Source organism: Echinops telfairi, unplaced genomic scaffold (assembly GCF_000313985.2).
Source record: "Echinops telfairi isolate 266 unplaced genomic scaffold, ASM31398v2 ScPeMD7_7420;HRSCAF=8458, whole genome shotgun sequence".
Lineage (NCBI taxonomy): Eukaryota > Metazoa > Chordata > Mammalia > Afrosoricida > Tenrecidae > Echinops > Echinops telfairi.
Window position 1 is genome coordinate 23,095,738 of NW_022111320.1, and position 6,033 is coordinate 23,101,770.

A 6,033-nucleotide genomic window follows, 5' to 3' on the forward strand; every position below is an offset into this window, starting at 1 on the left:
ACAGATGGATTTTGAGTCTCCACTCTGAACTCCCCCTCATTCACAATGATATGATTTTTTGTTCTTTGATGCCTGATATCTGATCCCTTTGACACCTTCTTCCATGTGGGCTTTATTGCTTCTCAGCTAGATGGCCGCTTGTATTAAGGTAGCAGATGGACACTGGGCCTCCACTTAAGAACTCCCTCAATACATAAACACTTTGTTCTATTAAACTGGAATTCCATGATGCTCACCTTCCCGACATGATTGCTGAAGACAAAGCGGGTGCATAATAAGTAAATGTGGTGAAAAAAGCTGATGGTGCCCGGCTATCAAAAGATATAGCATCTGGGATCCTTGGTTGTTCTTGTTTTCACTCTCCCGCCGGCTTTTGCACACCAAATGGATATTTTGTCAGTTGTATTGAAGTGCATTAAAGTGGTTCTTTAGAAGTTATGTGGTGATTTTAAGAGTGTATTTGGATAAAGTTCTTGGGAACAGTTAAACTGGGATTAGAAAACAATCTGGGTTAGAAAATCAATCTCTTTTTCAGGACTAGACATATATTTTCCTAGTCACCAAGATTTTAATGTTGTATGTTAGGAACCAATGAGCCAGTTTTGACTTGCAGAGATGCTATGCCCTTTGCAGTCCTTTCCTTTCCTCACAGTTGTTGTTATTTTCCAGCCCACTGTAGCCACTTTATCAATTCATCTTGTTGAGAGTTTTTCTTTTTGGCTGCCCTGCCACTTTATCAATCATGATGTCCTTTTTTAGGAACTAGTCTCTCCTCATAACATGTCAAATGTACATTAGAAGGTCTATCCATTTTCACTATTAAGAAGTAATCTGCCTGTACTTCCTCTAAGACAGGTGCGTTTGTTCTTCTGGCAGCTCATGGTATTTTCAGTATTCGTTGTCAGACCCATAATTCAAATGCATCAACTCTTCCTCAATCCTCCTCATTCATTGACAACTATCATGTGCACATGAGGAAGCAGAAAGCACCATAGCCTGCATCAGGCAAACCTTAGTTCTCAAAGTGATATTCTACTCTTCAACTATCTATCTATCTATCTATCATCATCTATCTGATCACTTACTTTCTTGTGCATATGGGGGCATTAGCTTACTCTTCACTTGGAGACTTGCAGGCTTGGGAAAGTGTGAGGAGGACCCAGGGAGAGTTCCCTGGCAGGAAGGTGAGGACAGAAATTACTGAGTATTCCTTGTTTCAGGATCATCAGACTACCCTGTTAGATGGGTGCTAGTAATTCTATTTTTTAAATCATGTAAAAAATAGAGATACAGTTTTATTCTCTGAATAGCTGATTTAAAACTCCCTATGATGGATAATATAGTAGGTATCAGGTAGAAATATTTTGTTGAGCCATTGAACTCCCCATTTTAAATAGCAATAAGAAAGCTTTACATAGCATCTAAGGAGGGTAGGTTCTTGCTCTGTGTCTTGGAGAAGGGAAGAACCAGTGAGACTAGACATGGGGAAGGAACAAGAGAAAGATTTCTAGTGGAGTTACAAGAAGGCACCATCGTGGAAAAAGATTCTTAAAATATCTTTCATAGTGTCTACATGATGCAGTAAGGCTTTTAGGAAAATGGATTTTGAAGTAAAACTTTTTATTGTGAATTAGGTAAAGGCTTACAGAGTAAAGCATCAGTTTTACACTCAACAATTCATACGAATTTTGTTTCAACACATCTATTACACTCCCCTCAATTTACCATCAGTTATTCCACTTTATTCCTGAGTTTCTTGTTTCCATCCTTCCTTTATTGTTTGCCCTTCCAAACATTGCACTTGTGTAAATACCGCCCTTTTGAGCTTAAATTGCTGATTATTCTAACATGAAGTGAGTTCAGTTCCAGGTTTGGAGGCTGTTCAGTTCCAGACTCGGGGGATGTCTAGAGGTTATGGTTTTGGAAGTTCCACTATAATTGCATCAGCATCCACAGTGCGTCAATTATTTTGTTGTGTCTTTATTTCAGCATGTCTTCTGTTACTAAAAACACATAATATCAAATAGGTGTAAAAGGGTTAAAAAAGTTGGCCATAGCTAATCTAGCTTTTCTGAATAAGGAGACTTGGCTCTGAATACTCAGGTTTTCTTGGGCAGTAGGACAAAGGAGTGGAAAGAAGTCTTACCTCTTATTTAAACCACCAAAAACATTTGAGGTATGGTTTCTTTAGTTGTGTTAGAATTTCACTAATAAGTATAGAACAGTCTTTGTTCTAGGCTCATCATAAAATTATTCCAGAAGAGGGCAAAATAAAATTTTATTTTGAATATGTTTAGCATGAAATTAGAACGATGAAGTTCTTCAGAAAATAAGTTTTTAAAAGAAAACTCTTAGGCCATGAGTTTTCACTGGAAGTTTGGTTAAAGTGTCACAAAGATGACATTTAAACTAAAATATGAGTGACAAGAATGGTCTATATGTTCTGGAATGTATTCTTTAGAGGTTCTGGAAGTCATAAGAAAGAATACTGATAAATCGAAGGAATAGCACATACAAAAGTTTTAATGTGAAAACTATATTGACAAATTACCATGACAAAAAATGTTTTGGGTTATTAGATGTTTTGGAAAAGAAGATCAGCAACAAAAGATGAATTGGAAAGGTTAGGTGGGGTCATGTCACAGAATAAGATCAAATCAGATTCTGCCAACCAAATGAGCCACTCTTTTCCTAGAGTTTTTCAGGCCTCCAAATTGTTCCAGCCATTAAGAATTGGGTTCCGGCATTAATAACACTTAATCCAGTTGAAGTGAGACTATTAAATATTTGAAAAAATTTTCAAGATTGTGAATAAATAACTGGAATTTGAACTTAGGCAACAGATTAATAGGGACAGTCAGTGGCTCTCCCTAGAATAGTTGCTGAAGGTTTGAATTGCTGAACCCGGTGACACCCAGCTTTACTATTGGTGGTGGAAGCTACTGTGGCCCTAAGTGAGAAGGTCTTTGACCTTGTTAAGCCAAAGCTGATCAGTTGGGCTCCTGTGTATATAAACAATGCAGACCTGGTGGAGGGTTCGTGGACAGCCAACGACACAATTTCTTTCCCTATAGGAAGTTCTTTAGTGTTTAATCAAAATATTTTTGCAAATATTATGATCAAAAGACAAAAAAAAATCATCCTTGAGAATCTTAAATTCAGTCTAAAGAGTCTCTCAGATCCTTTTGATAGACTCAGAATACAGAAAATTAAAAGCCTACCCTACCACCTTGGAAAATTACATTCTGGTTTAGTTAATGTTTTCCTCGTGGCTGGAGTGGCCACTTAAGGAAAGCTAATGACAGTATTAGTATGTTTAATTGCTGCTTAATCAGTATCTCCATAGATCTTGCTGGAAAGAGTGGGGCAGGGGCGGGGGGAGTGTTAAATTAGAAAATGAATGAAATAACTCTATATCAACCTTAAAGGAAAACTTCACTTTTAAGTGAGTAATGCTTAGAGCCTTGACTGGGTGATTATTGTAACAAGGGAGGATTTTGCTATGTGAAAAGATGGAGCTGCTGTGAATCAAGTAAATAGCAGAGCCCATTAGAGTGATGGAACCCAGTTCAAGCCCAGAGATCAGTCTAAATATATCATCACTAAACCACATTTTGAGAAGTCCTGGTGGTACAGTGGCTGCTAACCTCAAGGTTAATAGTTCAAACCTACCAGTCACTCCATGGGACAAAAATGAAGCTTTCTGCTCCTTTGAATATTGTAGTCTTATAAAAACAAAGGGACAGTTCTACCCTGTCCTATAGGGTTGCTATGAGTAGGAATTGAACCTATGGCAGCAAGTTTGATTTTGAGATCGTATATAACAGGATCCTTTTTGGTGCTGTCACGTGAGCATTGGACTGCTAACACAAGGTTGGTAGTTCAAACCCACCAGCTTCTCAGATGGAGGAAGAGGCCTACTCTGAGTTGGAATTGACCCTATGGAAACATATTTTTGGTATCTTACTTTTAACTACTTATTTAAAATAGAAAAGTTTTCCTTAGATTGCCATAAAAAATGAAAAGTCTCCTGACATTATCTTTTTATGGCGACCCTAAGATCCAAGCAGGTTCTATATGTATGAGCCCCCAATAAAATGATTACAAAAAAGTAAGAAGCATAAGTATTCTGGCTGTAATTCTTGCAAGACAGATTTCTTTGTTCTCCTGCGAGGCCATGGTATATTTTTCTTTGCCCACAGTATAACTCAAAGACATTCATTCTTTTTTGGTCTTCCTTGGTTATTGTTTTGTTTTCAAATGCGCATGAAATGTTATAAAATACAAGGGTGGGACTGGGCCAAGTGCTGGTGATGTTGAGCTAGGGGACTGCATTGAGATGGCGAGGAAGGAAGAAAGCCTGAAGCGACCGCAGGGCCTGCAGGGCTTGCAAGGGATCCTCTTGGTGAACACAGAAGGCATTCCCATCAAGACAATCCCACCACCACACAGTAGGCCAACTCCATGCACACCGTCATCTTAACGGCAAGGAGCACTGTAGCAGAATTGACCTCACCTTCTTCCGAGTTCATTCCAAGAAAATGAAATTATGTTTGCACCAGATAAAGACTATTTTCTGATTGTGATTCAGAATCCAACAGAGTGAGCCACTCCTGGTTCCTTATGTGAGTCCTGAATTTCACACCCCCTCTCCTCCCAAGCATGAATCATGCCAACCCACTACCAGTGTAACCATTCACTGGAAGCAATCCAGGGACCAAGGGTGAGCTGCTGTCCCACGGAGCCCACCTGTGGAACCCCTCTTTCCAAGAGGCCCCTCCCCTCACACCAGGGCATCAGAACAAGAACTATGAAAAGCCCTCACCCTGCCTCCGCTTGACCTGCAGTTCACCTGTAGCACCCTGGAAAAGTCTGTTTTCCTTCAGCTAAAAATAACCAAAATACTTTTAAAAAAATACCAAGGCCTGGGTCAGTCCTACTGATGAAATCTTTGCTCTTTAACACTTTAAAAGATGTCTTGTTGGGGATGTGCCCAATGACATGCGTTACATGATTTCTTGACAGCTGCTTCTAAGAGCATTAATTGTGGATCCACCGACTTGAAATCCTTGATACCTTAAATATTTTCCCTCTGTAAGATGACTTTGCCTGCTGCTTTGATTCTGAGGCTCTTGGTCTGTACAAAGCGGTGCAATCCACACTGACGTCTCTTGTTTTAGATCTTCATCTGTAACTGCTTCTGAGTTCTCTGTGCTTCTGCAAATTAGATCGAGTCATCTGCATAACACAAGTTGCTAATGAAATGAGTCTTCCACCTGTAGAGTGCTCTTCTTCGTATCTTCTTGGATTATTTGCTTGGCATATATAGTGAATCAGTATGGTGACAGTGTAAAACCACGGCACCTACTTAAAAAAAAAATTAACCATGTGGTGTCTTCTTGTTCTGTTTGATGACTGACATTTTGTCTATGTACAGATTCCACATGAGCACAATTAAGTTTTAAGGACTAGCCATTCTTTGCAATAATATCCATATCTGTTATGAGCCACAAAGTGAAATGACTTTTCATAGCCAATGAAACACAGGTAAGCATTTTTTCTATCATTCCGTGCCCTCTTCTTAATCCAGCTAGAAGTTCAGTAAGATCCTTGTTGATGTACTGCTACTGTGTTTTTCTTTTTAAATCACTTTATTGGGGGCTCATACAACTCTTATCACAATCCATCCATCCATCCATCCATCCATCCATTGTGTCAAGCACATTAGTACATTTGTTGCCATCATCGTTTTCAAAATATTTTCTTTCTACTTGAGTCTTTGGTATCAGCTTCTAAACTTCCCCCTCCTTCCCCCACCCACCCAAACTCATGAATCCTTGATAATTTATAAATGATTATTGGGTTTTGTTTTTTTCATGTCTTACACTGTCTCCTTCACCCTATTTTCTGTTGTGCATCCCACTGGGAGGGGGTTATATGTTGATCATTGTGATTGGTTCCCCTTTCTCCTCCCACCTTCCTGTTCCCCTCCTGGTATGGCTACTCTCAGTATTTGTCCCAGGGGGTTATCTG

The 6,033-nt window shown here is 39.3% G+C and overlaps 1 pseudogene; it reads left to right on the forward strand.

Moving 5' to 3' along the window:
- Nucleotides 1-4,339: 4,339 nt before the first annotated feature.
- On the forward strand, nucleotides 4,340-4,606 carry LOC101640582 (annotated as a pseudogene).
- The last annotated feature ends 1,427 nt before the right edge of the window (nucleotides 4,607-6,033 follow it).